The sequence below is a fragment of the Rhinolophus ferrumequinum genome, chromosome X (genome assembly GCF_004115265.2).
Source record: "Rhinolophus ferrumequinum isolate MPI-CBG mRhiFer1 chromosome X, mRhiFer1_v1.p, whole genome shotgun sequence".
In the NCBI taxonomy this organism is placed as follows: Eukaryota; Metazoa; Chordata; class Mammalia; order Chiroptera; family Rhinolophidae; genus Rhinolophus; species Rhinolophus ferrumequinum.
Window position 1 is genome coordinate 3290091 of NC_046284.1, and position 16988 is coordinate 3307078.

The 16988-nt window shown below is 40.2% G+C and overlaps 1 non-coding gene across 1 annotated transcript; it reads left to right on the plus strand.

Moving 5' to 3' along the window:
- The first annotated feature begins 3739 nt into the window (after window positions 1-3739).
- On the plus strand, window positions 3740-3846 carry LOC117030650 (U6 spliceosomal RNA). The gene has a single exon (XR_004424432.1). It is a non-coding gene; the product is annotated as a U6 spliceosomal RNA (small nuclear RNA).
- The last annotated feature ends 13142 nt before the right edge of the window (window positions 3847-16988 follow it).

Sequence of the window (16988 nt, forward strand, 5' to 3'; positions counted from 1 at the left end):
CCACTTCCCCGGGCCCTGGTGCTGGGACCCCCACCTGCCGGGGACTGTGCTTCAAGAGAAGGTACAGAGAAGGCTTTTTGGTGTTCTTTTCAGGGGCCCTTGCTCCCCCCTGCCCCATCCAGGGCATGTTATTACTATCAGAAATATCAGACGTTTCAACTCAAATTAAAGTCAGGTTAAATGTCTCCACTGCAGAAATTCCACATGGTTCCAGATGGAGAGGAGGGACTTCCTCTCAGCCTTCCGCCTTCCCTCCCTCTTTCCATCCCTCCCTCCCTCCCCAAGAGTGGATCAAAAGCATCAATGTATAGTATGTTTTCAGACCATTCAATCCAACCCTCTCACCTTACAGATGGGAACACTGAGGCCGAGAGTGAGGAATGAGCTTGCCCAAGTTCACTCAGCAAGTTCATGGCAGACCTAGGACTAGGATCCAGGTGTCTTGATTTCTATCCCACAGCATACATTTGTAACTCTGTGAGACCTACAACTTCCCTTGGCCTTGAAAACTTCAAAATTGCCACCAGAGATGTCCTGGCATCTGTGATGCTGGGACAAAAGCAGGAGGCAGCTTCTGATAAATGGTGATCGGCCATTTACCAGTCATTTTAAATTGCTCAAAACACAGGCCATACAATCATAAGCTAGGCCTTACCCTTCTCTGGGTCTCAGTTTTCTCATCCGTAAGATTAGAAATGCAGGAGACCATTGTTATCATTTGCTCAACATCCATTCCTTCTCTTCTAATAACAGCACCCAAATTTTCTTGGGAAACCACCCTTCCCACACTGTGAGTCCATGTCAGTCAGTTTCAAGGGTTGCCAGATGACCCAGCCTGGCCAATTAGAACATTCCATCACACTGGAGAGAGTGATTGGTTTATGCAGAGTCATGTGACCCCAGCTGGGCCAATAGAAGTCCTCCCTGGAACTTTTGATAAAAATATAAGGAAAGAGACATTGGGGATTGATCAGCCAGAACACATAAGCCTAGAGTTTCAGGAACTCTGTGAGAAGAGTCTGCCCGGGAATGATGACTGCAGAGAGAAATGGGCATCCAAAAGATAGACTTCATTTGAGCCTGGGATCTAGCATTGTCTGACCAGACCTCCCTTGTGCTTTTCATTTTTGTGAACTAACAAGGTCCCTTTTGGGCTTAGACCAGTTTTAGTTGGATGCCTTCCATTTAACCAAAAGAGGCCTCACTAACAGAAGAGAGATATATCCTATATCACCAATGGTAGAGTTGGAAGAGACCTTAAGTGATTGCCTGGTAGAGACTTAGGGGAAATGTGATAAATTAAAAAACGATTCTGGGATAACCATGCCCTTCATGGGATGGAATAAAGCCTCAGACATTTTGCTAGCTGCATTCCTCCAGCTCCTTGCCTGTACTAGACAGAGTGTAGGCTTTGGAGTCAAATAGACTTGGCTTAGAATACTGCTTTCTCCATTTCCCATCTATATAATCTGGGTCATGTTTGCTGTCTAAGTCTCAAGTTTAACCCAAGCAGGTGTCAAAGAGCTGACAGGTCTAATTCAAGGAGCATGGGATAAGGCACCATGACAAGGTAAGACAAGACCTGGAATGTTACAACAATGGACATTTATAGGGTCATTCACTAGAAGAAAAGGGAATGGGCAACATCCTTACAGGCAGCTGTGGTGGGGTGGGCAGAGACACCACATAAGGTTGCAGTACATAGTTCCAAGGGTGCCAGTCACATAGTCTATGATGAGAAGGGGGCACTCTAGAGCCGCGTAGTCCATAACTTCTACAAATTTATACCGTAGCCCTGGGGCTGTGGTACGCTGAAATTGACACCCGTGTTTTCTTCACTGAAGGCATATTCATATTCAGTTGCGCTCTTCATATCTTTAAGGAAGTGGAACTGTAAGAATAAGATTACCATGAAGCTATTTTTGGGAATATAGTGCAACTGGAGTGTCCTATTGTGACCAAGGGACCCAGGAATACCAAAATGCTGCGCCACAGCAAAGCCAGCTTTCCCAAGGTTCTCAGGAGAGATATATCCACATAGAACAATGGCAAAGGAAAGAGAAGTAGCACTTTGTTGTTAGTTGGGCTTTGGGCCTCGAATCTCAATGCAAGCTCTGGTACGTCGGGCAGGATTGTGCAGCCTAGCCTAGAGTCCTGAGGGATCTTTTCCCACCACAAGGCCAAATCTAAATTTCACATCTTAGCCCACTCCTATTGGTTTCATGGAAGAAAGAAACAAACAAAAAATAGTTAATGGCTGATTAAAAGCTGTCCCTACACTAGCATATGGCACCAGCTATATGGATGAAAGAGAAAGAGGAGCAATCCACACCCTTATCCTGATATGTGATGCATAGTGACTTGACCTACTTGTTGGTGGCCCAATCGATATCCTGATAATGGACCGATTTTCCTGGTGGGGCAGAGGTGCAAAGAAAAGGAAGAAAGACGGGCAGTTTGCCCAGCCCTGGCCCACAGATATTATTAGTGAGACCTGGGTTAAGAAACAGGCATGGGAGAGTGAAATGATGGACTGAGCATCCCTGACAGACTCCTTCTCATATCCTACATTTCTAGAAATGATAAATACTATATTAAAAAAAATTCTTTACCATTCTGGAATACATTTGGTACCTAATACCAAGAGACCATGAGGAGGGTGAAATAAAGGCATTTTCAGACATTCCAGCACTCTAAAATGTAATCAGTAACAAATCCTCTCTGAAATGAATAGTAGATATATTGCACTAAGGAACACAATTTCAGCACAAAAAGTGGGATATAAGGAACAATGAACAAAGAAATCAGTAAGTCTATAAGAGAAGATATCAACACAAGAAGTGATTGGGGTGGCAGCATGGACAGGGGATCACAAAAAGGGAGCAGAGGTAAGAAAATGCATACCAAATTTCTTGTCTTGTTTGGAAGGAAAATAGAGATCAGATTAACGCTGAATTTTGACAGAGAATGTCTATATTTTAGTATGTGTATTACTAAAGTACAGGCAAACTTTAGAAGCTTAGAAATAAAATGCATACTTTTAAAACCATTTATAAGACATATGTAAAACAAAATAACACAAAAAGGTTGAAAATAAAAATATTGAAAAATATACTCAAGTGCAAATAAAAAGAATACCGGTATAGCAACATCAATGTCAGATAAAACAGAATTCAAAGCAAAAAGCATTAAAAAAAATTAAGGCTATTTCATTGATAATAGGTACAGGCCATCACAAAGGTATAACTATAAGCCTTTACAACATAGGTTTAAAACAGAGATCTGCAAATACACAATTGTAGTGTAAAAAACATAACTGTTGCAGAAGTTGCCACGTCAGGTGCTAACTTACTAACTAACATACTAACTAAACAAAGACATATAGAATTTAAATAATACAATTAATAAACTTGAACATGTGTGTGTTTGTACTAACAAACAGAAAATGCACACACTTTTCAAATGCACATTTAATACTTATAAAAATGGATCATGTAGTAAACCACAAGGAAAATCTCAACAAATTCCAAATAAAAATCATAGAGGGTCACGTATTAGCCACAGGGACAAAACAAATTACATTTACCAACAAAACAATGGTTTGAAATCTATGCCACTGGAAATAAGAAGAGAAAAACACACTTCTAACCTGGTCAATGACAAAATCAGATTGGAAATTACAAATCAACGCAAGATGAAAAACAATAAGATATCTATGTATCAAAACTGGTGAAGTATAGTGCTCACTTCGGCAGCACATCTACTAAAATTGGAACAATACAAAGAGGATTAGCATGGCCCCTGCTCAAGGATGACACACAAATTCGTGAAGCGTTCCATATTTTTGTCAACTATTTTATATATATATATATATATATATATATATATATATATATATATATATATATATATATATATTCATTCACAGGAGGTGGAGTATAGCATAAGGAACATAGTCAATGATATTGTAACAGGTATATAAAATGTCAGAAGGGTAGTACCTTGGGGAAGGGGGGTTATCACTTTGTGAGGGGTATAAATGTCTAACTATCATGTTGCATTGTACACCTGTAACTAAAACAAAACAAAACAAAAACCTGGTGAGGTATAGCCAAAGTGGTACTCAGAGGAAAGTGAATGGCCTTAAATACAATTATTAAAAAAAAAATAACTGATGATAAATAAAGTTTTTAAGAGCTAGGAAAAACACACATAAGCTAAACAAAAGTAAAAGGAAGGAATTAATAAAGATAAAGGAGAAATCAATGAAAGAAAATACAAAAAAAGCTTGCTCTTTGAAATGACCAATGAAATAGACAAATGTTCTTTCTGATAAGAAAAAAAAGAGAAGACATAAATAATACTAGGAATGAACTTCAGCTTTAGAGAAGATTATTTTATTTTACAAATAAATTTGAAAACTTCGATGAAATTACTTTCAAAGAAATAATAAATTACCAAAACTGTCTAAGAAATAGAACTGTTAGACCAATAACCATAGAAGGACTTGGAAGGGTAGGGTAGTCAAAGATTTACCTGTAAAATTTGTAGTAGACAGCTTCTAAAATGACCCACAATAATTCCTACCATTTACAATAGCACCAAAATAAAATAAAATTCTTAGATATAAATCTAACAAATATGTACAGGATCCGTTTGTGAAAAACTACAAAACTGATGAAAAAAAATCAAAGATCTAAATGAAATGTAAAGATACCCTGTGTTCATTGACTGGAAGACTTAACATTGTTAAGTTGTCAATTCTTCCCAACTTGATCTATAGATTTAACACAATCTTAATCAAAATCCCGGCAAGTAGTTTTTGTATTCACAAGCTGATCCTAAAGTGTATATGGAAAGGCAAAGACCTACAGTGGTCAACATAATATTAAAGAAGAACAAAGTTGGAAGACTCATACAGCCCAATTTCAAGACTGACTATAGTAATCGATATAATAAGTAATAAGCTACACTAATCAAGACAGTGTGGTACTGGTGAAAGAATAGACACACAGATGAATAGAACAGAATGGAGAGCCAGGAGACAGACTCATGCAAATATAGTCAATTGATCTTTGACATATGAGCAAAAGCAATTCAATGGAGAAAGGGTAGTCTTTCCAATAAATGGGGCTGGAACAATTGGATACTCAAGAGGAAAAAACAAAACAAAAGAAACAAAGCGACAAACAATGGATATAGGGGTGCACATATCTTTTTTAATTAGTGGTTTTATATTCTTCATAAAAATACACAGAAGTGGAGTAGCTTGATCGATCTACTGTTTAATGGATAAAGAAGATGTGATATATATATATATGTATATATGTATATTTGTATATATATACACACATAAATATATATATATATATATATATATATATATATATATATATATATATGAATACTACTCGGTGAAATCCTACCCTTTGCAACAATTTGGATGGACCTTGAGGGTGTCATGCTAAGTGAAATAAGTCAGACAGAAAAGGACAAAATTGTATGATTTCACTCATATGTAAAATATAAAAAATGAACCAACAAAACAAATTAAAAAAACAAACTCATAGATATGGACAACAGATTGGTGGTTACCAGAGGGGGAGGGGATGGAGGGAGGGCAAAATGGGTAAAATGTATGGTGATAGATGGAAACTAGGCTTTTGGTGGTGAGTACACTATAGTATATATAGATATTGAATTATAATGTTGCACACCTGATACTTATCAATGTTATTAACCAATGTTACCTCAAAAAAACAACAACAAAAACAAACCTAACCATAGAACTTACACCTTTCACAAAAGTACTTCAAAATGGGTCATAGATCTGAATGTGAAACTTCTAGAAGAAAACATACGAGAAAGTCTAGGTATCCTTCAGTTTGTGGTGAGTTTTTAGATACAATATCAAAAGCATGGTTTGTAAGAGAAAAATAAAATAACATGTTATACTTTCTTAAAATTAAAAACATGTACTCTGTGAAAGACACTCTTAGAGGAATCAAAAGGTAAGCCACAGATTGGGAGAAAATATTTGCAAAACACATATCTGATGAAGGACTTGTATCCAAAATATACAAGGAACTCAAAATGCAAAAGTAATAAAACAAACCAATTAAAAATGGGTGAAAGCAGAACAATCCAAGATGGCGGAGTAAATAAATGCGGTGCTTGCCGCATCCCGTGAACACATCAAAATAACAATTATATTATAGAACAATCAACCTGGAGAACCCTCTGAAGTGTAGCTGAACAAAAGTTTTATAACTAAGGATATAAAGAAGCCACACTGAGACGAGTAGGAGGGCCAGAGACATGGAACAGGCTAACCCCAAACATCTGTGTGGTGGATGAAAATCAGGATGGATATCTCGGCCGCGAAGGCTCCCCACAGAGGAGGGAGGGACCCCAGCCCCCCACACCAGGCTTCCCAGCCCGGAGTACTGGTGCTGGGAAGAGGAGCCCCCACATCTGGCTGTGAAAAACAGTGGGGATTCCAACCATCTGGGTGGGACAGAAGGCTGTGAGAAACCCAGACATCCTCTTATAGTGTCTGCGCACAGACTCACTTGCTCACAGGCACTCACCTTGGGCTCCGGCAGAGGGACAGTGACTGGGGGGACATCGGAGACATATGTGGGGGAGGGTAGACTGAGGTGCGTGGCTTTGAGTGAGGGCTGGAAGATAGTCACCATTTTGCCTGTGTGGAATTCTTCTCACCTTCAGCCAGCAAGCGGGCACCATCTTTCCTGTGTTGAGTCCCACCCCCACTGTCCCGCCTATGGCCAAATCTGAATTTGAATTGGTCTGGTGAGCTCTGCCTGCTCTACCCTGTTGACTCACTGAGACCCCACCACACCCAAATCATACTGCAGGAGGCTTTATCCGTGGTGGAACCTTATGGGAGCTGGGAGCTGGCAGCAGGCCTCAGTGTGTTTTGGCTTTTTGCGGAGGTACCCCAGACCCAGTACTGGTGGCAGCTGTCCTCGGTTCATAGTGTGGCATCTCCCATGAGCCTCCAGGTCTAGTACAGGCAGCAACCAATCATGGATCGCTTTGTAGCTCCTACCAAGTAGCCTCCAGCCGGTCATAGGCAGTGGCTGACCTGGGCCTGCAGTGGAACCCCTCCCAAGAGGCCCCAGAACCAACATACTTGGTTCTCAACCAAACCACACAAACAAACAAAATAGAAACATGCACCCACTCACCCACACACACACACACACACAAAATAAAAAAGGGTGAAAAACTTGAATAGATACCCTCATTAAAGAAGATATACAGATAGCAAATAAGCAGACCAAAATATGCTCAACATCATTTATCACTGGAGAATTGCAAATTAAAACGACATTACACACTTATAAGAATGGCTAAAATTTGGGCCGGCCCGGTGGCTCAGGCGGTTAGAGCTCCATGCTCCTAACTCTGAAGGCTGCCGGTTCGATTCCCACATGGGCCAGTGGGCTCTCAACCACAAGGTTGCCAGTTCAATTCCTCGAGTCCTGCAAGGGATGGTGGGCTCCGCCCCCTGCAACTAAGATTGAACACGGCACCTTGAGCTGAGCTGCCGCTGAGCTCCCGAATGGCTCAGTTGGTTGGAGCACATCCTCTCAACCACAAGGTTGCTGGTTCGACTCCCACAAGGGATGGTGGGCTGTGCACCCTGCAACTAGCAACGGGCAACTGGACCTGGAGCTGAGCTGCGCCCTCCACAACTAAGACTGAAAGGACAACAACTTGACTTGGAAAAAAGGTCCTGGAAGTACACACTGTTCCCCAATAAAGTCCTGTTCCCCTTCCCCAATAAAAAAATCTTAAAAAAAAAAAAGAATGGCTAAAATTCAAAATCTGACAATACCAATTGCTGGTGAGGATGTGGAACAATAAGAACTCTGTCATTGCTGCTGCTGGGGAATGCAAAATAATATAGCCACTTCAGAAGACAATTCAACAGTTTCTTGCAAAACTAAACATATTAACATATAATCCAGTACTTGCACTTCTAGGTATTAAGTGAACTGATTTGAAAACTTATGCCCACACAAAAACTTGCACATAAATGTTTATAGCAGCTTTATTCATAATTACCAAAAACTTAAAACAACAAAGGTTTTCTTCAATAGGTGAATGAATAAACAAACTGGTGCATCCAGATAATGAAATAGTATTTAGTGCTAAAAAGAAATGAGCTATCAAGGCACAGAAAGACATGGGTAAATCCTAAACGCATGCTGCTAAGTGAAAGGAGCCTGTCTGAAAAGGCTACATGCTATATGATTCCAACTACATGACATTCTGGAAAAAGCAAAACTAAAGTGACAATCTTAGAGTAAAAGATCAGTGGCTGCCAGGGGCTCAAAGGGAGAAGATAAGAGCTGAATAGGTGAAGCGCAGGAGATTTTCAGGAGGTGAAAATATCTGTATAGTATGTCATGGTGGATATACGACTCTGCATTTTTCCAAACTCATAGAACTTTACAGCACAAAGAGGGAATCTTAACACAAAAAAAATTTAAAAATTGTTTAGGAGATCGGGGATCCCAGGATGGAATGCAGAATGTGACAAAAGAATCTAAAAGTATTGCAAATGTATGAAACAATCTCACTGAAGGACAGAGAGGGGGAAAGGTATTGACCACAATAACTTCGGAATCAGCATAGTCTGTAAGACTAAAAGGTAAAAGAAACTGCACATGTGCACTATACGCTAGTTGATAGAGTTGTTTCCCACAGGGGTATGGGCTAACATTCTGATACCACTATCTATGTACATTGGAATTGAACAATTACAGGAATGGATAGCAGATGGTGGAAACCAGGTTTCTCTTTATTGATGTGAGAGTTTACAGATAGACAAGAGGAGGAAGCTAGAATCATCCATGTGGTAATGGATTAGAGTTGAAGACAGCAATGTGAACTCATGTTTAGCTTGATATATAGATCTAGATGGATACATATAGAAATATTTATAGATGTGTGTATACACATGAGTTAGTATACACACAATTATTTCTTTGTTCTGTCAGCTGAAAGGGCCTAGAAGCAATAACACTCCAGAAGCAATGAGCATGCCTAGTGCCCAGATCTTGGTTTCTGATACTCCAATAAAAGGAACCAGGGCTCCTTGAAGAAATGGCTGATTTGGGAGAGGACTTATACATGATAAGCCAGAGTATCTCATAGTATCAGAAAGTAAGGAAGCACTCAAAAACAGATAAAAACGAAACAAAACAAAAAAAAACCCACACATTGTTTGGGGGGGGCGTGTCAAAGGAGCATAGGAGCCACCTGAAAGAGTGCCCAGTGGCCAAAGTAGAAATCTGAGCAACAAAACAAATATAGTATTGGATTATAACTGAAAGTATAAAATACATATCCATGAGTCCATACTGATAGAAATAAAGCCTGAATAAATTAACAAATGGAGAAGAGCTAAATCTCCTGTGTACAAGAATTCCAAATATTTTATGTAAATACTCTGCCCAAGGAAGACGAGCACAATTCCCTTCTCTGTAAATGTGGACTGACCACAGTCATTCCTCCGAAAGGATACAATATGGAGAGGGGGGAAGTAACTTTCCAGTGGAAAGACCTGGCAAACACACCTAGGCCAGGTGATCACACAACACCAACAACACCAAAATTCTCTTCCTATGTTGAATGAAAATGACATTTTACCTCTGTGTGCTTCCTCCCCAAAACCCATAACCCCGGTCTAAGAGAAAAACATCAGACAAATCCCAATTGAGAAATATCCTACAAAATACCTGACCAGCACTCCTCAAAACTGTGAAGGTCACCAAACACAAGAAAAGTCTGAGGAATTGGCACAGCCAAAAGGAGCCTAAGGGGACATAACAACTAAATAAAGTATGGACCCTAGATGGGCTTCTGGAACAGAAAAAGGAGATGGGGGAAAACTAAGGAATTATGAATAAACCATGGACTTCAGTTAATAATAATGTACTACTATTGGTTCGTTAATTGTAACACATGTACCATAGGCATTTGTTAAATATTGTTAAAAATAGGGAAAATGAGGTGTGGGGTATATGGAAACTCTCTGTACTATCTTTGGAATTTTCCTGTAAATTTAAACTGTTTAAAAATGAAATTTATTTAACAATAAATCAATAGAAAACAGCAACAACCCATTAGAAATAAAATAGATAAATGGGTTTCTTTCACAAAAGCAACAAAACTATAACATAGCTAAAGAAAACCCAAACAAGAAGTGTGCCAGACATGAAAAGAATAGTATAAAATTTTGCTAAAGAGCATTTAAAGAGAGCTAAATAAATGGAGAAACATACATGTTCCTGGGTGGGAAAACTCAATATTGTAACAATATGAATTCTTCTCAAGCTAATCCATAAATTTAATTCCATCACAGTCAAATTCCCAGCAGGAGTTTTCACAGAACTTGACAAATTGATTAGAAAATTCATGTGTGAGAGAAAATGTACAAGAATAGCTAAGACAATTTTGAAAGGGAAGAACAATGAAAAGGGAGACTTGGACTTACTTTACCAAAAATCAAAATATTTTATATTTTTTCAGAATGAAAAGTGTGTGCTACAGCTCCTATTCAAAATAGATGACAGTGGGTGTGGCCTAAATTCAGGCCAATCAGAATGGACAAGCACCCTGAATAGCCAATTTGGCCTAAGGCAGGATTACTGGCCTAATAATCAGACTTAGCACAGGGATGGAGATGCCAAACAAAGCAACTGAATAGAGACCAGAAACACATCCATGGGTATGTGGTAATCTGGTATTTAATGAAGGTGTCCTTTCAAATCAGAAGGGAAATAATGGTCTATTCAGTAAATGGTATTGAAGTAATTTAGGAAAAACATAGAACTTTTCTCTTCACGCCACTTAAGAATTAGATCACAGATAAATTAAAAGCATAAAATGTAAAATATAAAGCATAAAGCTATTATAAAAATATTGAAAATTATGGTTATAATATTGATGTAGGGAAAATCTTTGAAAGAAAACACAAAAAGCAAAAGCTCTAAATGAAAAGATTGATAGATTTGCTCACATTAAAATTCTGAAATGTCTGTATGACAACAGGCACCATAAACAAAGTTAAAACACAAGTGACAGACTGAAAGAAGTGATTGGCAACTTTTATCCGCTACGGTTTTCTTTATTCTTTCTTTCTTTCTTTTTTCTTTTTTGCAATAGGACATCTACAGTTGCTATTCCTATTGTCTGAAAGGCTACATCTGTCCCCAAATCCTCATGAGGCCTGGATGACTCAAATTTCACCTCCTCAGAGAGGCCTCCTCAGACTGACCAATCCAAAGAAGCCATGCCCTACCTTTCACAATCCATCTTGTCACCCTCTTCCCTTTTCCTCAGAGCACTTACTCTTATCAGAAAGCAGCGTGTCTGTGTATTGGTTGACTTGTTCTCTGTCTGTCTACGAGGTGTGCTCCATGAGAACAAGAACTCGGCTTGTCTTGTTGCCTGCTGTATCCCTAGCATCTAGCACACAGTACCTTGTTCAATAAATATTTGTTGAATGAATTAATGTATGAACCTATAATTGATAATGAACTCCTGGAAATGAATGCTTAGAAAAGCAAACCACCCAAAAGAAAAATAGGCAAAGGATATGATCAGGAAATTTGCAGAAGAGGAACAACAAATATTGCCAATAAACATGGTAAAAGATATTCAATCTCACCATTAATTAGGAAAATAAAATATAAAAAGCATTTTATCAATGTACATAGTGTGTAAGGTTTATAACAAACACCAGACTTGTACACATTTCTTTTTTACTCCAATGCACAAGCCTATAAACAACAACAAAAAGATAAGGTCCCTGCCCTAATACTTTCTATACCCAGTACCCCACTCCTTAGAGGTAAATATTGTCATCCCTTTTAGCTGAAAAATACTTTTTGCCATATTTCTAAATTATGTACTGATGTCTTGATTTTTCAGGTTTAGATTTAATCTATTGCCTTCCCATTCTAGAAGACGAGGATTTTGCTGTCTCCTCATCCACTTGACTATACACAAACACTTCCCCTCTTCCCATCGACCTAATACAGCTATATCAATAGTCAGTGTTGACATTAATATAACTATGAGCCCTGAAGTGTCCTATGATTACATGTCTTCTCTTGAATAATTTTTGTGTTCCCCAGAATTAATAATTGTCTTCACTTTTGCATGTGTTTGATTGGTTTTCTGTGTACTTATAACTAATTCATCGGCAAACTGTCTGCCAGAACAGTAAATCTCATCGCAATCTGTCTAAACATCTTGTCCTAGGAAGCACCTCCCCTGGAACCCTCCGTGATCCATTCCAGCTGGCCTCCTTGGCTGCCTGGAGTCCAGGGACTTCCATTTTACCACCATGCTGGGGATCACCTCCACCTTCCTCTTATGTTATCTCCTGATTCCTCAGTTTAGTCTTCCTTGTATTGGATCAGATTCTCCGGTGGCTTCCTGAGAAGAGGTGCATGCAGACTATATGTTTTGACAACTTATAAGTCTGAACGTGTCTTTGTTTTATTCGCACACTAGGTCATTCAAGTATAAAATTATAAGTTGGAAATTATTTTCCCTAAAAAATTTGAAGACATTAATCCATTATCTTCTAGCTTCTGTTGCATGGTAGAGGAGTTGTATACTTTCTACTGCTTGAGACTCTGTATGCATCTATTTTTTCTTTCTGGAACCTTTTAGGATCTCTTTGTCAAGTGTACTAAAACTTCACAAAGATGTGCCTTGTCTTTTTGCATCTATTGTGCTGGATACCTGATGTGCCCTCTCAATTCAGAAATTTATATCTTTCTATTCTGAGAAATGCAATTGAACTATTTCATTAACAGTTTCTTATTCTCTTGGCTCTGTTCCTTCTTTCCAGCACTCCTTTTATTCCGATTTTTGGCCTCTTGGAGCGTTCAAATTTTCTGTTTTTCATTCATTTCTCTTTTTGTCTACTTGCTGTCAACTTTATCTTTCTAACCATTTATTTAATGTTTATGTTTCCGTATTGATCATTTATAAACTCTCTTCTTTTCTTCTTTGACTGCCTCTTGTTTTTGCTTCATGGATTCTGGTAGATTCTGTATTGCCAAAATATTTCCTATCCCTGTCTATCGGGCCTGTCCATGTACTTGAGTTATAATTCCTGCACTGTTGACATCAGATTTGGACATATAACTTGTTTCGCTCAATGCAATGTGAGTGGAAATGACATGTCCCACTTTTGAGCAGAATCTTTGAGAATCACTCCAACATCTTGCTTTCTCCTTTGCTATGAGGCTGCTGATACCCCAGTTAGCAGCTCCTCCAGCTCAGATCCTGGAGTGAAGACAACAGAGAGCAGAACTTCAGTTGACATGCAGATAATATATGACATGAGCAAAAGATGGCCCTCTGTTGTTGCCATCTTTTGTTAACATCTAAGATGTTAAGGTTGTTTGTACTTAGTTTTCTTCTGCTTTCTGCATTGTGTCTATTTCCTCTGGATTCATTTTTCTGTTTGTTTTGGTCTCTGTGTTTTACATTAAAGGATTTCCTCAATGTCTGGTGATCCTCGGTTGTCAGCTCATTTTTAAGAGTGAGGAATTAAAAAGTGTATTGGAATTCTGTGTGCAGAATGTAGTAAGGTTTTTCAACTGGTCACAGTATAGTTCTCTAGGCTTTTTTAGGGAATATCCACATATCCAACTCCCAAGAGAGGAAGCTTCCAATCTCTTGCAGGGGAAAGGAGATGATAACAGTATAATGGCTGCCAGTGTTCTTGGAGTTGAGTGAGGAAAGAGGATGTGGGAGGCCTCACTGTTCAGTACGTAGACGATCACCTTGTTTTCCTGTTCCCATGATGTACCTCTGCTTTCATCTGAGGCTGGCGTGTCCACATCCAGCCTCTCTAGAGCATAAACCTCTGGTGTTCTACCAATATGGAAGAAGGCATTTGCAAGTCTAATTTTTCTTATTCAAACTTTCAACCAATCCACTTGTTTTCAGCCCAAATATACCCTAATTCCAGAAGTATGTGGTGAGCCTCATTCCTGAACATTTTTGAGGTTTTATGGAACAAGTTGATCTGCTTCTGCACTTCCCCCACTGCCAGCTTGGGCTTCCCTTCTCTCTGGTCCTCTTCCATCTGCTTGCCAGCTTCCAACATTTTATAGCCATTGTCTGTCTCCTCTGTTATTCTCTGAGTCCTTTAATTTATCTTTTTTTTCCCCTCAAAATCCCTTTGCTATTAATTTAGTGGGACCTGGGGAGGAAATAGCACTAAATGTATTTATTCTATCTGCCATATTTAACTAGAAGTCTGGACTGACCAATGAACAAGAAAGTACAAAATAAAACAACAGTTCTTTGCTTATCTTAATGGCAATATGCTTGATAAATCTTTGTAACACCTGCCCCAAATTACATGAATAATGGCTGGTGGCATACCTGTGAGTAACATAAAAGGAAAACGGTGTGCCTGTGGTTTGATGGAAACAACCCATCGGCCCTTCTCTTGAATTAGAGGGAAAGTGAGGCTTTTGTAGCAGACTGCAGAGATAAGGGTGTTGGTGTCTGCAACGAATCAGGTTGTTACTAAGAAAGGAGGCTATAGATAGTTTCAGGAATAAAGGGAGTTTCCACTGAATGGAGTGAGGGTTTCGAAGAAAGGAGAGGGCTGGTGGAGAATTTGGAGAAGATTCAGCAGGAGGGAAAACAGAGAAGTTGGGGAGGCATATTGTTGAATGGGAATGAAGCTCCTGGGGTAGGAAGGAGGGTTGTGCCACAAGGGTAGGGATGGCAAGAGAGGAGGACTCTGTCTGTCCCTAATTCCTGCCTCTAGTCAGGACCTGACTCTATCCATTCTGCTAGACTGGCTTCCCTATTTCTAAGATGGGAGCAGGAAGGTAAGGCAGCCACTTCTCTTTTGCTCCCATGACCGAACAATAACACTGCCAACACTCACACTCACATTCCGTCAGCCAAGCTGAGAGGGAAAGGACCCACCTCTGCCCGTGTAGTGCTCTCCAGGGGTCTGGCTGAATAGGCAGGTCAGCTGTGCCCCCCATCACTACCCCTCTCCTCCCCCAACCATCTGGCTGACTTCCTTGCTCCCTCCTCTAGGCTTCCACAGCACTCTTTGTTCATTCATTCATTGTCAAGTAAGCACCAGACACTGTTGTAGGCACTGGAGATACAGCAGTGAACCAAACAGACAAAAGACCCTGCCTTCCTGGAGCTGACAGGCTAGAGAGGCAGGTGGGGCCCTGGGATCAGCTTGGGGCTCAGAGGGGCTAAGAAGGGTATTTCTATAGGACACCCTGTACACCTTTTTCTCACTAAAGAGAAAAGGTTGCCACAACTAATTCTGGATTTGGTGGGAAATCTGGACCTAGAATGTCAGAGCACAAAGGAACTATGTCGCTAATTATTTCCTACAACTTCCACTACCACCCTGGTCTGAGCCCCCATCACCTCTCTCCCGGTCCACTAGCTTTCCTCCTTGCCCCTTTCCCCTTCAACCTATTTGCATGACAGCAGCCAAACTGATCCTGTATTTGTCACTACTCTGTTTTTTGTTTGAAAAAAGTATTTGTCACTACTCTGTTCAAAACCCTGCACTAGCTCCCATTTCACTCAGTAGAACCCAAAGCCTCACCAAGGCTGAAAAGGTCCTACCTGCTGTCACACTCATTTCCTCTCCGAATGCATCTCCTCCCCCTTCCCCTTTGCTAACCTTCCTTGGCCTCTTTTCTATATACTTCAACATAACCTCTGGCCCAGGGCTGCTGGGCTTGATGTTCCCTCTACCTGGAATGCTCTTCCTCGAACTATCCACACGGCTTGCTCCTTTGCCTTCTTGAGGTGTTCACTTAAATGCCACTTTTTCAGAGAAGCTTCCCTGACCATTCTTTTTTAAATTGCACCACCCCACCCCCATATTCGCTCTTCCCATTGGTTGTTTTCTCTTTCTTGGGAGCACTTATTGCCATTCAATAGACTACATACAATATCTATCTTCTTTATTGTCTGCCTGCCTTCACTAAGACATAAGTTCCCTGAGTGGAAGGATTTTTTGTCTATTTTGTTCATGGCTGTGCTCTCATCACTTAGTCCAGACACACAGCACAAGCTTGATAAATATGTGTTGAATGAATGAATGAATGAACATGGAAGGTCGTGTTGGCTATTGGTTTGAAACTTTGTCTGATTCTACCAGGCCCTTTTTTATGTTGCCCCTCCATCCAGCTTCTTGGCAGGGAGAACAGGGAATGCTCGGCCTGCTCCTGAGCAGGAAGGTCAGCTATGCCAGGGAAGTCCTCATCAGAAGGCCCAGAGGACTCCTGCAAACAACTGCTTTCCAGCTGGATGGTTCTGAATATTTGAGGTTATTTTTGCTTACGGAAATCGTTTTATTGCTTGTTTTCTTCTAATCACAAAAGTAATAAATGTTCATAGTCAATAAATTTCAGGTGCTCCATAAACAGGCATGAGTGCCCCTCCCCAACCCTGACCCTCCATGTCCTCTCCCAAACCCTGCCTACCTGCAGTGGGGCAAATTGCTTTGATTCCCTTAACAAGTGTGTCAGGAATCTCTTTCCATATCAATACCTAAAGAGTGACATCATTGTTTGTCATGGCTGCTGTGTATGAATATGCCGTAATTCATTTAAGCAGGCCCCTGTTGTTCACTATAATGCACGGCCTGGAAATGAATATCCCGGTACATACATCTTTGCTCTCTTGACCCTTTATTTCCTTCGGATGAATTCCCAGAAGTGGACTTGCTGGGTCATAAGCGCTCCCCATTGGAAGACTCCTGATACTATTGTCCAAATGTGGGAGGACTCCAATTCCAAAGGGATTGGAGCAACCCTCTGCCCTGTGTTTCCCCCACACAACTCCATCCCCTTGCCCACACCCGGTCCTCTAAGGGGGCCCACGGAGGACAGTGGTGAATACTCATACCATACTTCTTATTGCGA